Source organism: Rhinatrema bivittatum, chromosome 4, assembly GCF_901001135.1.
Source record: "Rhinatrema bivittatum chromosome 4, aRhiBiv1.1, whole genome shotgun sequence".
NCBI lineage: Eukaryota > Metazoa > Chordata > Amphibia > Gymnophiona > Rhinatrematidae > Rhinatrema > Rhinatrema bivittatum.
In genome coordinates this window covers 194,420,799-194,443,413 of record NC_042618.1, presented here as the reverse complement: position 1 = coordinate 194,443,413, position 22,615 = coordinate 194,420,799, and the positions used below count along the sequence as shown (strand labels likewise).

The 22,615-nt window shown below is 43.4% G+C and overlaps 1 protein-coding gene across 2 annotated transcripts in view; it reads left to right on the top strand.

The window, feature by feature from the left end:
• The window catches only part of TWF2 (twinfilin actin binding protein 2), a 242,955-nt gene that overhangs the window by 97,172 nt on the left and 123,168 nt on the right, over window positions 1-22,615 (top strand). The gene's annotated exons all lie outside the window — the stretch shown is intronic.

The following is a 22,615-nucleotide window of genomic DNA, read 5'->3' as shown; positions in this document are numbered from 1 at the left end:
CGGTTTCCTCACCTCTTCAGTTTCTTTTTTTCTGCGAGCTTATTGCACGCGGGGTTTTTTTTCCTCTTGCTATTTTTTCCTGACAGGAATTTTTTTGACAAATATTTTTGTTTTTTCTCACTTTTTTTCATCCCAGATGGCTCCGAAGCTATATGAGCTCAAGTACTGCCAATGTGGCAAAATTATGTCCATCACTGATGGACATAATTATTACTACGTTTGTTTGGGCCCAGATCACGACCAAGCGTCGTATAGGGACTGCGGCAGAATGTCTCCGCAGGCCCAGCATCAGTGGTCAGCAAGGATGGAGCGCTTAAGGACGGGCTCATATGCCCCACCATCGTCTATGCACTCTTCGCCTGGACCGGCGAAGAAGGGTAAGGCCCACTCAAAACGGGCTTCCTCCTTAGGCCCGTCAGAATTGAAAAAATCGTTCCCAGTACCGGGCCAGGGTCTCATACACCCTCAAAGCCTTCTAAAAAAGCTGGGGCTCTGGCAGCGGTACTGTTGATAAAAAGATCAGGAGATGCGTTGTCCCGGTCTTTGGATTCATTGTCGACAAAGCGGACGCACGGCGCACCCAAAACGAGCGATGCACGCATGACTCACAGCGCATCATCGACGCATGGGTCGGTGCACGGATCGGTGCACGGCGCATCTACGGTGGACAGCGCAAAAAAGATGCATTTAGCGCTGCCGAACCAAAACACCAGAAAAAAACACCATCATACGACGCATCATACACATACATCGAACATACCTCAAGGAAGAGAACGGAAAAGAGAAAACATTCTCATGACTCCCTAAAGATCTCTAATATCAGCCCTGATATTGATGTAGAAAATGTATCTGCTCCTGAATCCCACTCCTCAGGTCAGACACCAGTGAGTGAGCGCTCCTTTTCTAGTCTCTCCTCAGTTTCTCAGTCTGAGACACTCTCCTTCCTTGCAAATTCCATTAAGCAAACGTATTCGCTCGTCTCCGATCATTTCACCGGGGGACCAACTAAAAAGGACATCGCCTGAGGACATTTTGTTGGCGGCTATTCCAACTAAAGCCCCAAAACAAAAGCTGCACATTCCTCCACAAGGTACCCTAGCAGCATCTGCAATGACTAAAATTTCTGAAGTCCTAAGCGCCTTCTTTCAGGATCTAGAACAGTCAAAACAGATACCACCAAGGGGCTCCCCTCAAGGTTCCCCACCTCCATCTCCAGACATTGAACCATTAGACCCAAATTCTGAGCATACACTGGTCCGACCTGTCAGCCCGGTTTCTCAGATATCCACCCATTCCTCAAACTCTTCGGGAATGCCATCTGATCTGCCAGAAGGCCTACCGGAGCCATATTCTCCCCCGGAGGACTTTACCTATGAAAAATTTATTGAAAAAGTAGGCAACCTCCTTCAAGTGGAAACTGGAAAGTTTCCTGATCCCAGGGCAGAAATGATGGGAATCCTAAATACCTTTGAAGCTCCTCCTGAACTGACTGCTTTACCACCGCATTCGGTCTTAGATAATATTCTGTTCAAGATCTGGAAAACGCCTTTCTCAACAACGGCAACCTCCAGAAAAATAGACATCAAATATAAAATGCGCAACTCCACAATTTGACACTTCTCAACTTCCTCATCACTCCATTGTGGTTGAGTTGACTTTATCAAAGGCAAAGCATACTAAATTACATTCAAACGCCCCGCCGGGCCGTGAGAATACGGTAAATGTCTGGATGACTTTGGAAAGAAGGTATACCACTCCTCCAAGTTGGCAACTAGAATACAGCACCATCAGTTCTATACTATGCAGTACCTCTTTGAATCTCTTCAAAAGATGCGTCCAATTTGTTTATCGGAGGGCAACACTCTTTCACAACCGTTTCTGGATATAGAGGAAGGTCTCCGACATTTACTCAGGTCTATTTATGAATCATTCGAGTCATCGGAAAGAGCTTCCGCTATAGCGGCCAGATGCCTCGCTTGGCTTAAGGTGAGCGCAATTCGACCTGATGTGCATGATAAATTAGCTGATATTCCATGCAGAGGAGACAATCTCTTTGGGGATAAATTTGGGGACACAGTCTCTCATTTAAAAGAACAGAGTGCGGCTGTACTTTCCCTTACGACACCTGCAGAGTCACATAAAACCCAGCAGAGGTTTTATCCTTACCATCAACGGTATTATTCACGACCACACAACAGACCATATTCTTAATATAGGCCTCAGCCATATGTTCTGCTCAAAAACCTAGCCCAAACTGTTTCAAGAGGTCGTTCCAGGCAACAAAGACAACAAAAACAAACGCCGGCACCTCAACAGAAACAACCACTGTCTTTTTTATGTCAATACAGCCACCACCACCACCAAAATTCATAGGCGAACGCCTTCAATTTTTCCTAAACACTGGGGAATCTATTACATCAGACCAGTGGGTAATCAACATCATCAAGAACGGTTACCCTCTAAATTTTCAATCCATTCCCTCTCTTCCTTTTATTCCTCCGAAACGGGCAATACACTCCCACTCAGCATCCCTCAATGCAGAGTTGACCAACCTACAACTTCAAAAGTCCATACAAATCATCCCTCTTCATCAACACCATCAGGGATTCTATTCCCAATACTTCCTTATTCCAAAGAAATCTGGAGGTCTCCGACCCATTCTGGATCTGCGACTACTCAACAAACAGATCCAGAAAGAGAAATTCAAGATGACTTCTCTCAAGAATATCTTGCTACTGGTACAACCCAACAATGGGCTATGTTCCATCGACCTGAAAGATGCATACTCCCATATACCAATTCACCCATCCTCTTGGCGTTACCTCTGTTTTCAAGCTCAGAATATGCATTACCAATACAAGGTTCTTCCCTTTGGCCTCTCCTCAGCCCCAAGGGTATTCACAAAATGTCTAGCAGTGGTGGTGGCGCACCTCAGGAAACTTTCGATTCAAATATTTCCTTATCTGGATGACTGGTTAATAGTAGCGTCAGATCTGTCTACACTGAGAGCACATACGTTACGCACGATCAACTGCCTTCAAACATTGGGATTTCTCGTCAACTACGAAAAGTCTCACCTACAACCTACTCAACTACTTCAATTCATAGGAGCTCTCATCAATACAGTAGAACAGAGAGTATACCTTCCTGCGGACAGAATACAAACTCTTAACGTTGGCTTACAGCCTACTCAACAAAACCCAAGCATCCGCATGCCAAGTTCTTCAACTTCTGGAACATATGGCGGCAGCAATCTATGTGGTTCCCCACACCAGACTTCACATGAGGCGCTTACAATGGGGCCTAAAGACCCAGTGGTCTCAATTTCTACAACCACTCAACTACAAGGTTCAAATTACGGATGCAATGAAGGAGGACATTTGCTAGTGGCTCTCTCCCAGCAACCTATCCTCGGGGGCCCATTTCCGTTTACCCCCTCATCAGCTCACACTAACCAAGGATGCCTCCAGGAAGGGTTGAGGAGCCCACCTAGGCGACCTGAAAACTCAAGGTCTGTGGACTCCTCAAGCGACAGCAAAAAAGGTATCCATAAGGCGTGAACAAGCATCAGAGTCTGCAGGACCAACGAAAAGAAAATCGTCCAAATAATGCACCACTCCATGCAAGCCCGCGGATTGCACAGTAACCCAATGCACAAAGGAACTAAACAACTGAAAATACGCACAGGAAACAGGGCAACCCATGGGCTTGCACTTGTCGAAGAAATATTGGTTTCTGAACTGAAAACCTAACAGGGAAACTGTCAGGATGGACCAGAAGGTGGATTTAATATCCACCTTGGCCATTAAGGCATTCAAACCTCAACAACGGACTAGCCGAACCACCAAGTCGGAGGAGGAATGAATAGCGGACAGAGCAGAATTTGCGAGGAATGAAGTCATTAACAGATGACCCCTCAGGAAAGAAAAGATTATGAATCAGCCGCTACTTACCGAACTCCTTCTTTGGAACAACTGCCAGGGGAGAAATGATCATTTTAGGAAAAGGGGGTTCCATAAAAGGACCGGCCATCCTACCCAAGGAAATCTCCTCTACCAACTTCAGACATGCTATAGCCTCTAACCTGTTAACTGAAACAGAATTGGAACTAGAACCTTCAATTGTTTTAGACTTATAAGACATTGTTGTTGTCATGTATATTTCCTTTCTCATATGTTCAACTGTTATTTTAAAAAGTTATTCAATATGTTTCTCAAAAATGTTCTTTGTTATTTGTAATTGCCCACAAGCAAGCTTGTTCAACTGTTGTCTGTAAACCGATTTGATTTGCATATAATGTAAGAAGATCGGTATATAAAAACCATAAATAAATAAATAAATACCAAATCAATCTCCTAGAGTTGCGTGCCATTTGGAGAAACGTTCTCTGCCCAAATCTGAGGATCAAGTCTAATGGTGTACACCAACAACCAAGTAGCCATGTTTTACATAAACAAGGAAGGAGGGTCCGGTTCCTGGACACTGTGTCGGGAAGCAACTCGAATACTCCATTGGACAATCAAAGCCCAAATATCAATTCAAGCCACTTACCTTCCTGGTCTCGACAATGTAACAGCAGATTGTCTAAGCCGGATCTTTCATCCGCACAAATGGACTTTAAATCCAGATGTGGCAATAAGCATTTTCCAACAGTGGGGTTTCCCCGCAATAGACCTTTTTTGCCACAGAAGCCAACAGACAAGTTCAAACCTTCTGCTCCATTTATCCCAGCAGCCTACGGTTCGCCCCGGATGCCTTCCTCATTCTATGGACACCAGGCTTAATGTATGTTTAGCCTCCCATTCCACTAATTTCTTGGACAATTCAGAAATGCATTCAGGATGTGGCGGACCTGATACTCGTTGCCCCAGCATGGCCAAGACAGCCATGGTATGCATACCTAATGCGACTTTCAATACGCCCACCAATAACGCTGCAAAGCCTTCCACATCTTTTGATGCAAGAAGAGGGTTCTCTCCTTCATCCAATGCATCAATCACTTCATTTCATAGCATGGAGATTGAAAGGCAAATACTAAATCACCTGGGCCTATCTTCACAGGTAGAAGATATTCTTATTGCATCCAGAAAACCTTCAACCAGATGCAACTATACTGGAAAATGGCATCGGTACTTGAACTGGTGTAGCCCGAGAAACATAAATCCTTTTTCAGCCACTGCCACTCAACTACTGCAGTATCTGCACATACTTTACGAGGCAGTTTTAGCCACCACTTTAGTACGAGTTCATATCAGTGCTATAGCAGCTTTTCATGACCCTCATAACGATCTCCCAGTTTCTAATCATCCGTTAATCTCCAGATTCATGAAGGGTACCGGTGACTAAACCACCAGTACATGGGACCTAAAGGTGGTTTTGGGACAACTAAATCTTCCTCCCTTTGAACCATTGGACTCCAGCCATATAAAATATATGACATGGAAAACAATCTTTCTGGTGGCCATCACATCCGTGAGAAGGCTCGCATTCACGGATTCAAGCCTTCCCTGAGAGCTAAGACCTGATGAAGCGATAGACGGTATCTATCCCACTGTACATATGTTTTTGAGTTTGTACTTTGTTGCAGTTAATCGTGTTTATGATTATCTCCCTGTAAGTTCTTTGTCAACCTGTTCCAATGTATTCCGCCCCTGAGGCGACAGTTCAGTTCCATGTAAACCGGTGCGATATGCCCTCACCCTACCTTTCTACCTAAGATGGTATCGATTTTTCATCTAACTCTACCCATTTTCATGCCAAAGCCTCATGCGAATGAACGTGAAAGACTTTTACATTCTCTAGACTGTAAAAGAGCTCTTGCTTACAAAGGACCCAATCTACTTCGAGACCTTCTCAACTGTTTCTTTCCTTTAACCCAAATGACCCTGGACAGCCAGTCTCAAAAAGGACTATAGCCAGTTGGTTATCGCAATGCATTCTTTTTTGCTACAACAAACATTCCATTAAACTTAACAACAAGCCTCAGGCGCACCAAATCCGCACCACTGCAGCATCAGTTGCCCACTTGAACAAAGTTCCCTTGATTGATATCTACAAAGCGGCAACATGGTCGTCCATCCACACCTTCACATCCCACTATTATCTACAACAGCAAACGACCTCTGATGCAGCAATAGGCACAGCAGTCTCATCAACTCTTCAACATGTATGAGACTGTCTACTTCTCTAAAGGTTGCTGTCTGAACCTTCCAGACTATATACCTGCAGACACAACCAGGGAGCTTGGGACTCCCAGACAGCATGGCTAATTCAGCCCTGCTATCGAGGGGAAAAAGCAAGTTTGCTTACCGTAAACGGTGTTTCCGTAGAAAGCAGGATGAATTAGCCTTGCATTCCCTCCTTCCTCCCTAGACAATCACACAAGGTACACATACTTTTTAACTTGCCTCTTGCTTGGCTACAAAGAAACTGAAGAGGTGAGGGAACCGCGTGAGAACACTACCGCGCAACTGCACGGAGTCAAAGCTCTGTGATTAGCTGAGGAAACTCCGCCTACTTGAGGTCCCGATGCTTCCCAGACAGCATGGCTAATTCATCCTGCTATCTATGGAAACACTGTTTACAGTAAGCAAACTTGCTTTTTTTTTCTCTCAACCCAAGGCTTTTTCAAAGTTTATCTGCTTTCCAGTGTTGTCACCAAGACATGTTTCTCTTGGTGTTCTTTAAGGGCGAAAAAGTACCTTTCTTCAGAAATTTGAAGACAATTTTTGTCTCAATATATCCAGAATCCCATGATGCAATCCCTTCTCAGTGTTGTCAGTCCTAGAGTGCTGTTGTGGCTGAATTTTTATGTTCCAAAGTATGTTCTATATTTCTTAATTTTGAAAGTGGTTTTCTTTCATTTTCTGGGCATTGAGCAATAGGTTTTTCCTTGAGCTTTCTTAAACTGGGGTAGAGTGGGTGAAAAGTGCACTTTAAACAGATCCAGAAGATGGGGAACTATTTGGATTGCAATGTATTTAAATGTGCATCTGAAGTAACCATCTCTGACATGAAGGTTGGCAGTCAGTGGACGAATGCTAACATATGCTCAGTTGCATCTGGGGACAGGGAAATACCTACTGTACGTGAATGCAACAAATGTTGAGCTACTAATGAAAAGTTGTGAGTTAAATCAAAATAAATAATGACCAGTTAGGGGGAAAACGTAATATTGCCCTCATACAAGACATTAGTGAAACCCACCTGGAATGATGTACTGGAACCTTTGCAAGGAAATTGAGAGGAGGAAGCAGTACAGAGTAGACCTAACACAATCGTACAGGACTGCAACACAAGCCCTATGCAGAAAGGCTTAATAAAATCAAACTATACAGTCTGGGAAAACAAAAAGGAAATATGATGCATACATTCAAATATATAGTAGATGTAAAAGTACAAGAAGGTATCTTTTCCAGAGGATAAAACTTAAGGAAAGGGGTCATGGTAAAAGATTAGAAGGAAGGAGAAATATGAAGAAGTACTTTCTACAGTTAGGGGAGATTGCTAATGTAGTTTACTCGGATTTCAGCAAAGCCTTTAATGCGGTTCTGCATAGGTGACTTACAAACTGAACTCCATAGGTATGGTCCCTAAAGTGACTGACTGGGTAAGAAACTGGTTGAGAGGGAGTAACAAAGGGCAGTGGTAAAAGATGTTCACACCGAGGAAAAGAGGTTACCAGTGGTGTGTTGCAGCGCTTGGTCCTCTGTCCAACATTTTCGTAAGCAGTATTGCAGAAGGGCCATTGGGAAAGATTTGCCTTTTTGTGAATGATATCACAGTCTGCAATAGGGTAGTCACCCTGGAAGATGTGAAAAACATGAGAGATTTAATGAAGGAATCGTCTAGAGTTTGGCAGCTAAGATTTAATGCTAAAAAATTGTGTATTTTTGATTGCGAAATACCCAAAGGAGCAGTACAGCATAAGAGGTGATATTTTTTTTTTGTACAAAAAAAGGATTTGAGGTTGATCATATCTGATGATCCTAAAGTGGCAAAACAAGTACATAAAGTGACTGAAAAAGCCATAAAGATGCTTAGATGCATAGGAAGAAGAATAACTAGCATAAAAAGGAGGTGTTTCTTAGCATTTAGATACGTAAATCCATACACCTCTACTAGCAGATAGAGATGGAGCAAAGCTGACATCACGGTACATATACCCCGCACTGACATCAGCTAACCAGTGTTCTTCGTCTCCAGCAGATTATGGACGTGCATTTCCTACTGGGGATTGTGTTAAAAGTTTTTTGTAGAAGGAGAAAAGAAGAAAAAAAGTTTATTGCCCTGCTCTCCTGTGGTGATACCTTATGGTCTCTCCCTCAATTGAGTTTAATGAGGTGATATTTCGGATCCCTCCCTCAGATGAGTACCTTGGTCCAGTAGCTGGTGTTTGCTGGTGTGAACTTAGCTGTTTAAAAAAAAAAAAAAAACCCAGCTAAAAGGCAAGTGGATGCAGGAAGCCGAGCACGGTGATGAAGGTCTTTGCTCTCTTCCCCCATAGTCAGAAACTGACTCTGTACCCGGCTGGGACGGGCTGAGCTCAGGTAAAGGGTAAGTAAAAAAAAAAAAAAAAAAAAAAGAGCTAAGGGGGAATTGAATTTTAGGGATTCTCTCCTTTCTGGTCTCTGTGCTCGGCGCGTTGATCTATTCCTACCTCCAGGGGAGCTTGGTGACTTGGGCAGCTTAGTGGGTTGAGCAGTCTTCTGGGCTAAGCCCGCTCTCAGGCTTAGATTGTTCGCTGCATGGTAGGCCGCGTTTGCACACCTTTTCTTTGTGCATTTGGCTATCCTCTTCAGGTACGTCGGTTCGTGCTTACATGCCCAGCTGTATGTCTAGTTGTGCACCTAGCTGGGCGCTCAATTAGACACATAGGGGCGCCTACCTGGGTGCTCAATTGTGCACGGAAGGGCGCCTAGGTGGACACAGTGGTGCACTTAAGGGTGCCTAGGCTGGCGCTCAAGTTGTGAGTTTACCTGAATAGTGTATTAGGCGCCTAATTTTTGAGCACCTATTTTTTGAGTGCCTAATTTTTACAAGCACCTATTGCAAAAACAGCTGGGCGCACAGTTCTCAGACACCTATTTGGAATGTTTTGACAAGTGACTATGGTGCCGACAGCAAAGAAGCCTAAGCGCCTTACTCTTTGTGCTGCTTTCCATAATCGGGCATCTCAGTCTGGCATCCCGTCTAACTTGTGTCAGCACTGTTTGGAGGCTCAGGGAGACTTGTCTTCATTTGATTTTGCTAAGCCTGGTCCTTCCCAGCAGGATTCATGGAATAGAAAAAGAGTTGCCTTTTGGTTTCGCCTGGAATTGGGGCTCCCCTAGCTGGTTTGTCAGCGGAGGAAGATAGTTCAGTGGCACAGGACTGAAGACTCCTGATTTTGGCATTGACCCCTCTGCCTTTTCTTGGGTAGAATGTTTTCAAGGAATGCAGTCCTTTCTTCAGGCACAGTCATTGGCCAGGACTAATCTTAACATATCAGGATCGCAGGCTGCGGATTCCCACATGCCTGGTGCTGTGGGTAAGCATCTGAGTACATCTAGATCTGCTGCAAGTCACGCCGATAGAGAACCGGATGGTTCAGATGATGAAGCCGATCCTTACTTCCTGGAGGATGGAGAAATTCCTCCGGGGCTGGAGCCATATAGAACTATGTTGCGTTTCTTTCATTGAGATAAGTTACTGGCTCTGATTTCCCAGACATTGAATATGCTGGGGATAATGGCAGCTGATTCCATGTCTGAGTCAAAGAAAGATCCCATTTTGATTTCTTTCCGTAAAGTCTCGTGTTTCTTCCCTATTATGGAGGCTATTCAAGAATTGATTGATCTCGAATGGGGTGCCCTGGAAACTAATTTTAAAAGGGGACGAACCTTGGAAGGGCTGTACCTCCTGGATCCGACTGCGAGAGAGCAATTGCGCTTTCCAAAAGTGGATGTGCTTATGTGTGCCAACACCAAGCAGATGACTGTCCCCATAGAAGGGGGGGCGGCATTGAAGGATGCGCAAGAAAGAAGAATTGAAGTCATTCTTAAGCAGGCCTTTGAAGCAATTGCAATGAATTTGCAGATAGTTTTTTTTTTGCTCCCTGGTGAGTCACTCTTGTTTACTTCTCTCTCAGGAAGTCGATGAATCTGGTGTGAATTCCAGGGTAGTGATGAAACTGGCAGCCACCATTTTGGCGGATGTGGGCTGCGACCTGGTCGACACTTTGGCCAGAGGGGTAACTTCAGTAATAACGGTCAGATGTCTGCTATGGCTCAGGAATTAGTCAGCCGATAAATTTTGAAGTCTGATCTTACGAAATTGCCCTTTAAAGGATCACTCTTGTTTGGGAGTGAGCTGGAAAAAATGGCCAATAAGTGGGGTGAGGCCAAGGTTCCTCTGTTACCAGTGGATAAGAAGCAGACGCTGTGTTCCTTTGGCACAAGAGGTTGTGCTATGGGTTTCAGACACTTTCGACCCTACAGAGGAGCAGCTTCCCAGAGGTTCTGAAGGAACTCAAAATTGAAATTTCAGACCTATTAGTAAAAATTTGTAACCTATCATTAAAATCATCCATTGTACCTGAAGACTTGAAGGGTGGCTAATGTAACCCCAATATTTAAAAAGGGCTCCAGGGGCGATCTGGGAAACTACAGATCAGTTAGCCTGACTTCAGTGCCAGGAAAAATAGTGGAAAGTGTTCTAAATATCAAAATCACAGAACATATAGAAAGACATGGTTTAATGGAATAAAGTCAGCATGGCTTTACCCAAGGCAAGTCTTACCTCACAAATCTGCTTCACTTTTTTGAAGGAGTTAATAAACATGTAGATAAAGGTGAACCGGTAGATATGGTGTATTTGGATTTTCAGAAGGCATTTGACAAAGTTCCTCATGAGAGGCTTCTAGGAAAAGTAAAAATCATGGGATGGGTGGCGATATCCTTTCGTAGATTACAAACTGGCTAAAAGACAGGAAACAGAGAGTAGGATTAAATGGACAATTTTCTTAGTGGAAGGGAGTGGGCAGTGGAGTGCCTCAGGTATCTGTATTGGGACCCGTACTTTTCAATATATTTATAAATGATCTGGAAAGAAATTCGACGAGTGAGGTAATCAAATTTGCAGATGATACAAAATTGTTCAGAGTAATTAAATCACAAGCAGATTGTGATAAATTGCAGGAAGACCTTGAGACTGGAAACTTGGGCATCCAAATGGCAGATGAAATTTAATGTGGATTAGTGCAAGGTGATGCATATAAGGAAAAATAACCCATGCTATAGTTACACAATGTTAGGTTCCATATTAGGAGCTACCACCCAAGAAAGAGATCTAGGCATCAAAGTGGATAACACATTGAAATCGTCGGTTCAGTGTGCTGTGGCAGTCAAAAAGGCAAACAGAATGTTGGGAATTATTAGAAAGGGAATGGTGAATAAAAAGAAAAATGTCATAATGTCTCTGTATTGCTCCATGGTGAGACCGCACCTTGAATACTGTGACCAATTCGGGTCGCCGCATCTCAAAAAAGATATAGTTGCGATGGAGAAGGTACAGAGAAGGGATGACCAAAATGATAAAGGGGATGGAACAGCTCTTCTATGAGGATAGACTAAAGTGGTTAGGACTTTTCAGCTTGGAGAAGAGACGGCTGAGGTGGATATGATAGAGGTGTTTAAATTCATGAGAGGTCTAGAACTGCTAAATGTGAATCGGTTATTTACTCTTTCGGATAATAGAAGGACTAGGGGGCTCTCCATGAAGTTAGCATGTGGCACATTTAAAACTAATTGGAGAAAGTTCTTTTTCACTCAATGCACAATTAAACTCTGGAATTCGTTGCCAGGGGATGTGGTAGTGTAGCTGTGTTTTAAAAAAAGGATTGGATAAGTTCTTGGAGGAGAAGTCCATTATCTACTATTAATTAAGTTGACTTAGTAATAGCAGTGGCTATTTTCTAGCAACAGTAACATGGGATAGACTTAGTTTGTGGGAACTTGTCAGGTTCTTATGGCCTGGATTGGCCACTGTTGGAGACAGGATGCTGGGCTTGATGGACCTTTGGTCTGAACCAGTATGTCATGTTCTTATGAGGGTGAAAGTGGGTAGATCCATGAGTAATCTAAGGAAATACTTCTTTACAGAGAGGATAGTGTTAGTGGTCAGTGTTAGTGACAAGTAGTGCAAGTAGTGGAGATAAGGACAGTGTCTGAATTTGAGAAGGTATGGAATAAACACAGTGGATCTCTGAGGGAGTGGTAAGGATTGTAGAGCTGAATAGTTGATGTGGGTAGACAGACTTAGATAGTCTATATAGTCTTTTTCTGCCATCCTGTTTCTGTGTTTTTAAATGCCCAGGAGGCTGGCTTTGTTCAACAGAAAAGAGGTTCCAGAACAAGGGGGTCATGGGATGAGGGTGAAAAGGGGTAGATGCGAAAGTAATCTAAGGAAATATTTCTTTACAGAAAGGGTGGTGGATGCATGGAACAGCTTTCCTGTGGAGGTGATGGAGATGAGGACAGTATTGGAATTCAAGAAAACAAGGGACAAGCACAGAGGATCTCGGAGGGAGAGTAAGGGACTATAAAGCCAAGCAGGAAATTGGATGGGCCATACGGTCACTATCTGCTGTCAAGGTCTATGTGTCTGATCAAAAGCAGACCCATCACAAAGAAGTTATATTCAGTGACACAACATTCCCCAGAGCTCTCTGGGAAAGACTTAATTTTTTTTTCCAGGCATGCATAGGATTCCTCATGTTTCTATGTCCCTGCAGCTCGTCAATTTTGTTTCTTCCATCGTTTCCTCTAGTATTGCCCCTTTGTGGCATCATTGCTTTGTTTGCTTAAGATTTAAATCTGTATCATCACTTAATAACTACTGCATTTTCTTTCTTACAACACATAATTTTATTATTTTCTTTGACTTATTTTGTTTACCTTTCTTTTTTTATGAGGCAGCAACAGTGACACTCAGGGTGCTTAAGATAATCCAGAGAGAGATAAGACATGCAAGTAAAACTGTCATGGTCTTGTCTTTTAAATTTGACTCTGAACTACAGACCTACATTTGGCAAAAGCTTCAGGAGAGCAGTTATATAAAGTCTGTGAAGTATGGAATTAAAATCTCTATTCAAGGAAAACAACGCCTACATCAAGAGATTAAAATTCAAACTAAGCCCAGGCTAAGGGCTTAGAATGCACAAGCCCTTATGTGCCTGCCACATCGACCAGGTCACCTTCAGCAGCTGCTCCCATCACACCAAAAGTGGTCAGTGTTAGTGACAAGTATGAAAGAGGCAATGTCTCAGATTCCTAAACTCAATGTGACAGTCATACACTATTTGCTTATCCTTGCTCAGAGGATTATTATCCTCAGTCTCCTGTTCAATGAACTCTGAATTATAAATGTCCACCAGGTGGCACTCAGAGCCCTTAATGAAGGAAACTGGGTTTGACTCGGACAGCTTGATTTTAAACAGTGCCCAAGATGTGCTGCTAGAGATGCTGTAGAGCAGCTTTGCTTGCTATAGATGGAGGATAGCAATGATTGTGTAAAAATATGTTTACTTATTTGTCTTTATATACAGGCAGGGAGAGAATCCACTGGCACCAGGCTGATAAAATACCTTTCAAATTTAGAGGCAATGTAACACATATATCAAATATTCAAAATAGCAAACCACAAAATGATTTAGCAAGCAATCATATATAAATATACAATTATTTTATTCATAAAAAAATTCCAAAAAATACAAAATAACTATAAATATCTACATTCAAAAAATGTATCCACTATACAGTATCACAAATAAAAGAAATTATAAAACACACCCACACATACAGGGCATATAAAAAAGGTCACAAAGGACTACCACCCAACATGTTTCGCTTGACAAAGCTTCTTCAGGGGAGAGTACCCACTTCACATCACCACGTAAAGTACAGTAGGATACAATTATATATTTCCTAGCGTGTAGCCAGATGGACTCAGGGCTAGTGGTTATGTGCTCTTCTGCAAGCAGATGGGAGACTGAGTCAGATTTCAAAGCTGACGTACCCTAGATATACCCCTGCAGTGACCTCAGCTCTCCAGTATCTCTCTGTCTCCTAGCAGATGCGGACACTATCCCACAAACTAGAACAGTGTTAATAATTACAGCAAAGAAGAGACATTTTACCTTTAAGAAGATTGAGCCCCGCTCTCCTGCGGTGATACCTAAGGGTCCCTCCCCCATTTGAGAATTCCTGAGGTGATTTTCAATATCCCTCAGAGGTGTGCCTTGGTCTGGTAGCCGGTTCCCGGTGTGGACTTAGCCCTCAGAGAGGCTGAAAGGCAGCCGGGTACATAACCGAGCACGGCGGTGAAGGTAAAGCCCTCTCCACCTGCAGCTGGAGACCGTCCCGGCACGTGATCGGTAAGCGCCGAGACCAGGTAAGCAAAGAGCTTTAAATTTAGGTCTCCGGTCTCCGGGGCTCGGAGTGCCATACTGATTCCGTTGTCCATCCAGCGAGGTAAAAGGGAGCACTGATCAGGTTGAACAGCCTTGGCTGGGCTAGGCCCCGATCCAGTGCAGGGGTCCAGACACGTGGATACCCTCAGGGGCGCCATCTTACGTGCGGGGAGGCGTCGGTGCCATCTTCCCTTCTCGTCGAACGATATGTGAGGGGCAGGCCGGACGGCCAATGCGCCCAACTTGTGCGCCTCCAATATAGATGTGTACACAACTGCGTGCCCAGCTGTGCGCACAACCACACACATAACTACACGCACAACCACGCCTAAACCTGCACACGCGCATAACTGCGTGCATATTGAAGCACATTACCCATGCGTCTAGACACAGGCAATGGCACCAGGGTCCAAGAAGCTCAGAATTTTTCCAGGGACTGCAAGCCTTCATTCAGGCACAATCAGCCCTGGCTGCGACCCAGGTCCAACCCCAGTCAGAGCACCTGACCCTCTTGGCCCTGCTCGGGTGCCACGAGACATGCCTCGCCTCACCAAGAATTTAAACGACAGGGGGGGAGAGAGAAGGAGACGGAGGGGGCCGCTGGCCACCTCTCCCTGGGACCTTGCACAGGAGGAAGGCGCTTTACCCATTTCCAGCCGGTGAGAGTTGTGGACTTGAGCCGAGGGAAGCTCCTGATCCGATTACCACCAACAGCTGAGGACGTCCCCGCTTGCGTCAAGGGGCGGGGCTACGGCTTGAAATCGACTAGTGACGCGGCGCGTGTCGCCGCGTCGCCTAAGCCGCACGTGCCGAAGGGGCGCGTGGCTTAGTCCGGCTTCATCCGGGAGAGTTTGGGAGTTTGGCCAGGAGATTGTTTTGGGTAATCTCCTTTTTCATAGATGGGAAAAAGAGAAAAGCCAAGACAGCTACCTCATCACCAGTGCCTCAACTTCGCACCGGCCCTATGGATCAGCATGTCGTAAGACAGAGGTCTGATCAAATGAGGATGGATTGGGAAGCCTATCCTTTGCTTCCCTCAGTCCAGAAGGAGGTCCAGTTTTGCCACCTCAGCCAAGTAAGTCTTCATCTACTGAATTGGCTACAGAACTAGGGGGACTCAATCCATTGGAAGTAAGCTTGGTTTCACAAGCAGGAAACCATGGGACTGAGAAATCGTTACTTGAAGTTATAAATGTGCAACCCACTTTAGTTCTTAGTAGTAGCATTGTTCAGGATGTAGATCCAAACAACGTTAATTATCAGATTTATGGAAAGCTATTTCAAAAATGGATAATAACATTGCACTTATGAACAGATCTTTGTCTTCTATTATAAATATAAATTCTGAAAAAATTAATGAACAGGGGATAAAAAGTTTGAAATTTGAAAAAGATATATCTGAGGTAAAGGAGAAGTTGCATCTAGTTCAGTCATCTCAAAATACTTTTATGTCTGATAGTTTGAATATTCATAAAGAGCTAGAAAGAATGGAAAATCAGTTGAGGATAAGAAATCTGAGAGTAGTAAATTTTCCTCTTACTCGTCTTTTGTCCCCACTAGAAATGCTTAAAAAATTTTTGAAAGAACTTTTAATGTACAAAGATGAAGAAATTCCTAGTTTGTCAAAAATTTATTATTTAAGGAAGAAAAGGGAAAAGAATAAACTTGGTGATAGTCCAGAATCACCTCCAAGTATTGGTATATCAACCTTCTTGGAGGAATCTCTGGACTTAATCGAGAATAGGGCAACCCTTTTTATTACTTTTGTGTCTGAACAAGATAAAGACAAACTGTTCAGAAAGTTCTTTGTATATAAAGATGTCTCTTTTTGTGGATCTAAGGTTCAAATATTCCCGGATGTTGCCAGAGCCACCCAAGCCAGAAGGAAAACCTTTCTGGCGTTAAAACATATAGTAGTGGCTCTGGGAGCATCTTTCTTCTTAAAGTTTCCTTGCTTATGTTATATCAATTATAAGGGGAAAAAATTTGGATTCTCTGATCCAGTTCACTTAGAGACATTCTTGTTGGATAAATCAGTAAGTGAAATTGAAAATTAATGGTAAAAGGACCTTGTTAAAATAGATTGACTCCTGTCTCCATTTATGGTTGTATTGACTAAAGAGAGCCTCCTTTTTTGATTATAGAGGACTCAAATTAGACAAAATTTCCTTGCTAATTGTTGAATATTCTCCCCCGTATTATGTAATGTGTATTGTGGTGAATGTACTGTGATACATATTTGTTATTATTTACATGATGTAATCATTTAAAAACTAATAAAGAATAAATTAGAATTTTACCGACAGGGACCGGACACCTCAGACAATGATGGTACTTCACTGGAGGAAGGGGAAATCCCTCCAGGTCTGGAACCATACAGAACATTGTTTTGCTTCTTCCACAGGGATGAATTACCAGCTCTTGTTTCACAGACCCTGAAGACTCTGGGAATCCCAGGGACAGACCCTATGGCGGAACCAAAGAAGAACCCCATCTTTGTGTCCCTTTGTAAGGCCTCATGCTATTTCCAAATGATGGAAGCTATCCAGGAACTAATTGACCTGGAGTGGGATGCCCCGGAGGCAAGTTTTAAAGGAGGTTGGGCCTTGGAAGCCTTGTACCCTCTGGAACCAGCGACCAAGGAACGCCTGTTTCCTGAAAGTGGATGCCATAGTCTGCACCATCTCGAAGCGAACAACCATCCCCGTGGAGGGAGGGGCAACATTGAAGGATACTCAAGATAGACAATTAAAATCATGTAGACGTACAATAATCCTGGGGGAATAGTGCACTACTGCAGAGTCAGAATTCCCCCCCCCCCCCCAATGCAGAATTGCGGTTTTTCTGTGCAGATGGCGAAGATGGAGGAAGTCCTGGCGTGCCGCGAGCGGAGCTTGTCCCACTCACAGCAAAAAAAAAAATGAAGCCCCTGGCATTCCACAAGCAGAGCCCGTCCTGCTTGCAGTGCAGATTAAGGCCCCGGTGAAGATGAAAACCCCAGCAAAGATAAAGCAGGCACCAGTGAGCGTGAGTGTGTGTGTGTGTGTGTGTGTGTGTAAGACAGTGAGCCGGGGGGGGGGGGGGAGTAGGAAAAAGAGAGTGTGTGAGGGTGCGTGAGAATGTGTGCCAGAGAGAGGGGAGCCTATGTGAGGAGATTGTGGAATGTGTATATGTGTGACACATTTGGGAGCTGGTGTGTGTTTGTGAAAAAGGGATTGTGTGCATGTGAGGGTGCTTGCTTGTTTGTGAGAGAGGGAGCCTGTGTGAAGGGGAGTGTGAGAGAGACATAGGTAGCCTGTGTGAGGGTGTATGCATGAGAGAAGAGGGACTCTGTATAAAAGGATGTGTGTGTGAGAGAGAGGGACTGTATAAAGGGATGTATATGTGCAAGAGAGGGAGCCTGTATGAAGGGGTGTGTGCACTAGAGAGTGGGAGCTTGTGTGTGAGAAAGAGGAACAGAGGGAACCAATGTTGAGGGGTAGTACTGAGAGTGGTCAAACTCTGGGAGTGGAGATAATGTGAAAGGAGTTGAGCCTAGAAGGGGAGGGAAGAGATACTGGCAGTTGGAGGAATGGAAGAGACACTTTTACAGTGAACTTCTAGGGAAATTCTGTTCAAAATATTTAAAATTCTGCATCTTTTAGAAAACGTTTTTCTGTATTACATTTTAATTTAAGTACTTAAAGACTGTCATGTATATTGTGTTATTTTGACCAATATAAATTTTGTAGAATTTAACATTTTTTTGCACAGAATTCCCCCAGGAGTAATATATTATTCACATTTATATGACTACATACTCAAACATATAAAAAAATTTTCACTTACACAATCACAAACCTCCTTGTTACAGAATGACCGTTACCTCCATTTTGTGTGTGAAATCAAGATAGTTAGTGACATCCCCAGCATGTAAACAAGCATTGAATATATACAGTTCTGCAAAAAACGATATCTAACAAAACACAAACAATAAGCATAAATTTAAAATAAAACTGCCAGATATCATTATTATAACAGAGACCAGATTGAAGCAATTTACCAAGCAATCGTGAAAGATGCGGTAAGAAAATACTTGTTCTTACAATACTGCCATCTTATTAAAATAGTCACATGTCCCAGCTTGCCCAATAGGAATATATATCAGGAGGAAACCAATCAGAATCTAAAGACCCAAATTCAAAAGCAAGATGTCCAATCAATCTTGCCATTTAGACCATTCGGAATTAAAGTCTTCAATTCAGTTTGGTACAAAAGGCTGCAGATGTGACTACTGAAGTAACAGTGTATGTCAGCAAATAAAGGACCATGTTACTTGCCTATATACTAAATTGTCTCGTCATTACTATCACCCTCTGCACTAAAGGAAAACTCCTCTGTCCGCCATACAAATTTAAAGGGGGAATGAAGAAAAGTGGATCTATATACAGACAACCAACAAGGACTGAATTATATAGTCTGGGTAAACAAATAAGCATGGGTGTAGCTTGCTTATTGCGGCGGTTACTACCCCTAACTAATTAAGCTAGATATTTCACTTAGCTGCAGCTCCAACACTGCTCTCTACATTAACGGTGGGGGTGGAAGGGAAATAGAACCAAAAGGTTACTAAGAGCCAAGAGTAATAGATAAGTATGAGAAAAAAAAAAGTGCGGAACTTGCTGGGCAGACTGGATGGGCCATTTGGTCTTCTTCTGCTGTTATTTCTATGTTTCTATAAATGCCTATGGAGATTCTCATTACCTTTTTTATCAGTGGCTGGGAAATCTTGACACCTTTAATTGGCCTGCCACCTCTCTTTAGTTATACCCAAGAGCATGGAAAAGCCCTATTGTCGTTTTGTGCTGATCAGCGTTGCCATCTCTCCCTGAGAGTTTAACAAAGTTATACCATCCAGTCAATGCAAGTCAGCTTTGGTTTTTTACCTAACCTCTCAAACCTATTCCTACCGCCGATCATTATATCTATCTCAAGCTGGTATAAATTTCATTACAGTACTGACCTTCCATCACCTTCATTGGTAGGCATGTTCAGGCCTTGTTATCTTCTTTGATTTTTTCAAGTCCCATATTTATTCTATCATGCAGACTTCCTCCTATGTCTTATCAAGTTTTGTAATAATTCAAACAGCTACCAGAAAGGAGAGAATGTTGACTGAGATATCAGACCCATTCCATGCTCATTATTAGGATTATAACTAGGGCTTATATTCTTATGTGTTTATAAATTGTAAATGTAAGTGTGTTTTTCCAGTTAATTAGGGGTTCTTTGAGAGTGTGAAAAATCAATGGTTATCAGTGTTATCTTGGCACAAGTTTTATTGCTGGGTACCTTTTCCATTTGAATTAAACGCATACGTTCGTGTAATTGAGGAGCTGTCAGTGTGGAAAAAGCCCGAAAACAGAGTGAAAGATATGTGGAAGGCAAGGGGAGAGGTGAGAGAGTACTAGGGAAATGGTGCTTTTGCTGTTGTTTATCCAGTAAACACCTATTTTAATTTTTTGCATCAAGGGTGTTTTGTAAGTGTTTGGTTAAAACCTAAAATCAGAAGCCCTATTTATAACCATTGCTATTTGATACAGATTATCCTAGCTTTCCAGGAAAGCTGATGCAGCTGTACTGTTAGTCTTTGCATATTGCACGTTGGTTTGTTTGTTTGTTTAAAATTTTTTCTATTCTGCTTAGGTCAAAACAAATTGTTCTAAGCAGATTACAAAAGTTCATGCATGCATCTGCTACCTTGTGATGAACCTCTGTCTTTCTTTATCAAAACTACTGCATAGAAAGATGTATCCTCTCTCTCTCTTTTTTTTTAAGTCCTACTTTTCAAAATAAATAATAATTGAAATGGAAAAGTCTCTAAGTCAAGAAGATCTGTCAGCGGGTTCAAGGCCTGCATGTGTAGATACTGCATGTCCATCGGGGACCCCCATATTATCTGCCACCACTGCCTGGGCCCATATCATGGCATCTTGAATGTCTTTGCAGCAGAATATTGCTATGGGTAATTCAGATCCATACATGGAAGGTGGAGGTTCCTGCTGGGTGCAGTGTCGGAAAAGACCATGAAGCTCCAGCAATGTAGCCTCTCTACTGCCTGGAGCGAGTCCTCATCTGATCCCCGGTGACACAGTAAGCATTGTAAATTGTTCCAGGAGTCTGCCTTCCCCTCATCCTACAGGTCTGTTGGGAAAGCCCCCCTCACAATTGGCACTGTCTCAAGAATCCATCATGGGTTCAGGTTCATTGCGGATGCCCAAGCCTCCAGATGAGGAACCGAGAATAGGGCCTAAGTGGCACAGGGGAGCCTTCCTCAGTACCTAAAAAGACAGTGCCATCAGTGCAAGTCTCCATTGAAGCAGGCATCACCTCAACTCAAAAATGGGAGCCATCTGTTATTTACTCTTTCGGATAGTAGAAAGACTAGGGGGCACTCCATGAAGTTAGCATGGGGCACATTTAAAACTAATCGGAGAAAGTTCTTTTTTACTCAGTGCACAATTAAACTCTGGAATTTGTTGCCAGAGGATGTGGTTAGTGCAGTTAGTATAGCTGTGTTTAAAAAAGGATTGGATAAGTTCTTGGAGGAGAAGTCCATTACCTGCTATTAAGTTCACTTAGAGAATAGCCACTGCCATTAGCAATGGTTACATGGAATAGACTTAGTTTTTGGGTACTTGCCAGGTTCTTATGGCCTGGATTGGCCACTGTTGGAAACAGGATGCTGGGCTTGATGGACCCTTGGTCTGACCCAGTATGGCATTTTCTTATGTTCTTACACAAAATGCGGGGGTGGAAGATTCTGCGGCACCCTCGGGATCTCCAGATACAGTTTTCAGTGAAGCATCGCATGACCAGCAAGACTTGATACCGATCACAATGATGGCTTCAGCTTGCTCTGCTCCAAGTGACAACTTCGACAGTTCATGAGTCAGAGCAACTAGGGGTGAGTCTTCGTGCATTATGAGTGGCAACACTAATATATGGGGCGGGGGGGGGGGGGGGGGGCAATGGCAAAAAAGCATAGTAAGCAAAAAGCCAAAGTGTAAGATCAGGTCTGACTCAAGTTCAGACAGCACCTTGGACTCCTCAGATTCCAATCCCTCCTCTGATGAGGGCTTGGAAAGGCCATCAGAAGACAGAGCAGAGGCATCTAGGGGACTACCAGCATTAAGTGCCTTATTGCAGCTGTGGAAGAGTGTACCTAAGGCACTTTGAAAGAAAATTAGGAAGAGAGCATACATAAACATCTTTAGGATTTTAGTGGGAAGATGGAGGAGAGGTGACAGAAGAATAGGAAGCGTGATGAGGCACCAGGCACAGACAAAGGGTCTCGAGGAATATAATTAATTAGAGACAGGCATTTCTGTAAATGCTAAGCATTGTTGGTCAGGATGATCCTTCTCAGAACGGTCTCATGTTGAGCTCTGCAGATACCATTCTTGAGGTTTACAAGGAATAGGATGGCTGGGCTTGGTTGAACTGCGATGAATGATTCAGGGACAAAATGGAAGAGAATTGTTTCATGTCATGGGACACCCAGGACCTGGAACTGTGGCTGAAACAAATACTAATAAGGCTGCTGATGTGGGGGCCTCCACACAGTCTGCATAAAGGTCAGGCCTCCAAACAGGGCAGGACACAGCGAGCAATAATAACAGTACTTGCTGGAGATATAACAAATCATCTTTCAGTTTCCAGGACTATAAATTCAAACATGCATAAAAGCAAACTTAACTGAAGTGACTGCCTTGTTTCCTCGCACATGTTTGTTCTGGTCGGATATCATCCCCCAGATCAAATGGAGTAATAAATTATGGAAACAGGTGTAAAAAGGTTAATAGGCAGGTGGATATGTGAGTAAGAAAGCTGGGGATATCCAGATCTTCCATGAATGGGCGGACAAGCCACATGAAGATTTTTATCAGCTGGACAGAATACATCTGTCTGATGTAGGTTTTTGATTTCTTTCAATAATGCGTTGCAGGATGCTTTAGAATCCATGTTCTAGGTTTTGAGGCCTCAATTCTATTGGTGGTGGGGGGGGGGGGGGGGAGTGAGGTAAATGTACACTACCTCTTGCTAGTTTCAGGCTACACGAGCCTGTGGACCAACGATGACGGCCCTAGGTAGCCCCCTTGCTTGGAAAGCAAGGTAGGGGGTTGA